Source organism: Cornus florida, unplaced genomic scaffold (assembly GCF_030987335.1).
Source record: "Cornus florida cultivar Cherokee Brave unplaced genomic scaffold, ASM3098733v1 CherokeeBrave_3.0.0_Hap2_Chr08, whole genome shotgun sequence".
Classification (NCBI taxonomy): Eukaryota; Viridiplantae; Streptophyta; class Magnoliopsida; order Cornales; family Cornaceae; genus Cornus; species Cornus florida.
Window position 1 is genome coordinate 49,179,365 of NW_026775578.1, and position 3,119 is coordinate 49,182,483.

The following is a 3,119-nucleotide window of genomic DNA, read 5'->3' on the forward strand; positions in this document are numbered from 1 at the left end:
CTTTAACAATGACATAGAGTTTGGGACGAACCCAAAAAATTAATGATGGAGGGACATTCCTTCTGCTCACATTTATGTTAAATTGCTATACTTGGGGCGGGCCAAGGTCACAAAACAACAATATTTTGCTAGAACTGTGCATGATTAGTTTCTTGGTGTACACTACCTCGCTTACAAGTCCGATATAGCGGACCCATCAAAAACAGTTTAGATAGAGAGGGGCAGCGGAGACTAGGTGGTTACACTGAAATGGCCAAATTTGCCTTGCTCTTGCTGTTTCTGATATTGTTTGCAAGGCAAGGAGAAGGCCACGATGAGTACATGGTTTCGAGGTGTATGGAGAATGGTCCGCCCATCCGTTTCCCCTTCTGGCTTAAAAACGGCAGCCAGCCGGTGTCCCTGCCCGGCCACCGCCGCTATCCCGAGTTTGAGCTAACGTGCGACAAGAGAAATCAAACCGTGCTGGAGCTCCCAAATTCAGTACATCTGCTTGTCAAGGAGATTAATTACACGTCTCAATCCATTCAGCTGTATGACGGGGAAGGCTGCCTTCCGAGACAGCTTATAAACCTCACTTTATCTTCCTCTTCTTTTAACTTTACTGAATATGATAATGAAATCAGCAGCATGGACTATGCTTTGTACAATTGTTCTAAACCAGATAGAGATTTATCTCACTTCATCCCTTGCCTTACTACTGTTCCGGGATATCAAATTTATGCTGTCACTTCCGGGCAACCTTTTTTCCTGACTTCCTGCACAAAGATTCGCAACTTCACTTCATCACTTCCTTATAATATATTTGAGAGAGATGATCTTGTATTATATTGGTTGGAACCAAATTCTCGGATATGCGATCCACAAAGCAAGAATCATTCCACGGGACATGATGATATTCAATGTTTACACATGCCTAAAACAACTAAAGGTACTTCTCTTTATCATAACGTCATTAGGAAAATTGAAACAATATATATATATATATATACACTAGTCAGATGTTCTTATCTCATAAGTATATATGGCAAACTAATACTTGGATCCTAATTTACAGATCCATCAAGGAAACTAGTTGTGATAGGTAAAGTTATCTATTGATCACCTTTCGTTAGTTTATTATCAGGGACTAGAAAAGGGTTTTTTGATTTTTCTGTTTTTCGGTTGACTTTCTTTGTTTTATTGCAGCTACAGTGATCTCACTTCTCTTAATTCTTCCTCTAGTACTTGGTGTGCTCTATCGTGTCTATAGCTCAAACAAAATGTTGAAAAAAGATGAAGTAAAGATTGAAAAGTTTTTGGATGACTACAGAGCACTCAGGCCCTCAAGATACTCTTATGCTGATATCAAAAAGATCACAAATCAATTCAAGGACAAACTCGGGGAAGGCGGTAATGGGACAGTCTTTAAAGGAAAACTTTCCAATGAGATTTTTGTAGCTGTTAAGGTCTTCAAGGATTCAATAGGAAATGGAGAAGAGTTCATCAATGAAGTGGGAACAATGGGTAGAATCCACCATGTGTATGTGGTTCGTTTGGTCGGATTCTGTGCTGATAGATCTAGACGAGCTCTTGTTTACGAGTTTTGCCCCAATGATTCTTTAGAAAAGTTCATCTTTTCAGAAGATCACGAGAACCATTTCCTCGGTTGGGAGAAGCTCCAAGATATTGCTCTAGGCATAGCCAAAGGAATCGAATATCTTCATCAAGGGTGTGATCAAAGAATCCTTCATTTTGATATTAAACCTTATAATATATTGTTGGACCACAATCTCAATCCAAAGGTCTCTGATTTTGGCCTAGCAAAGTTATGTTCCAAGTAACAAAGTGCTGTCTCTATGACTGCTGCAAGAGGTACCATGGGGTACATTGCCCCAGAAGTCTTTTCTAGGAATTTCGGGAATGTGTCGTATAAATTAGATGTATATAGCTTTGGAATGTTGTTACTTGAAATGGTTGGTGGGAGGAAAAATATTGATGTTAAACTAGAGAACACTAGCCAAACATACTTCCCAGAATGGATTTATAATCATTTGCATCAAGGAGAAGAGTTAAGTATGATCAGCATTGAGAAAGAGGAACATGCTAAGGTAGCAGAGAAACTAGCAATTGTTGGGCTTCGGTGCATTCAGTGGTACCCTATTGATCGGCCTTCCATGAAAGTTGTGGTTCAAATGCTGGAAAAAGAAGGAAACAACCTGACCATGCCACCAAATCCTTTTGTTTCAGCAACAAAAACGAACACAAGTTCAATTAGGCCTGCAAGAGCTTTCAATAAAGAGTTGGCAGTTATTTCAGAATGAAATTAAGAGCACAATATTATTTTTATTTATTTATTTATTTATTTTTTTTTATCTTTCTTTCTGGTTAATGTGAGGTGCACAATATGTTTTACTCATCAATAAGTACGGTATTTTTGTAACAATCCAGGGGGTTTTTAATAATTCTTCTTTTTCTTTTTCTTTCTCTTTCTTACGTCAGTTTCCATGACTTGCAATGTTTAATTTAATGTTGTTAATTAAAAGAAAGATCTTAATTATGGTGTCAAACCTTAAAAATCTGGCCACAACGCCCTGTTGAACATGTGGCTCAATTTGAGGCTTGCATCACCCATGATATCATCAAGATTCTTGGCCTCCAAGAATGTGTGCCCAACAAGTCTTTTGAGTGGTCACCAAGTAGCCTCATTTTGGTGTCCCATTTTAACTATAAATAGCCTTGCCCTCCTTGGTGTTGAAGCATCCAAATCATCAATTGTGAGTTTGTAATATCAGTTATAGAGTGAGAGAGTTTGGGTGTAATTGGGTTTTGGTGTAAGCCACTTTACCTTGTATCTCTTTATTTCTATAGTGAAATATTGTTCTATCTTCTCCCCGTGGATGTAAGCATAGCTTAACAATATCAATCCTTGTCTCGTTTGTGTGTTTGCCATTTTATTTTCTTGTCATTTATTTTTCTCTTGTTCTCATAAACTCCTATTCTATCCTTTTTTTATAACAAACTGGTATCAGAGCTCGGGTTGGTGTATATTGTGTACAGATACTATTCATACGTATGGTACTGTTCATATATACTATTCGGGTACTGTTCACAAATACGGTATTTTTTCACCAAGTAATTTT

General features: G+C 37.9%; 1 pseudogene; it reads left to right on the forward strand.

The window, feature by feature from the left end:
* Positions 1-249: 249 nt before the first annotated feature.
* On the forward strand, positions 250-2,597 carry LOC132270199 (rust resistance kinase Lr10-like; annotated as a pseudogene).
* The last annotated feature ends 522 nt before the right edge of the window (positions 2,598-3,119 follow it).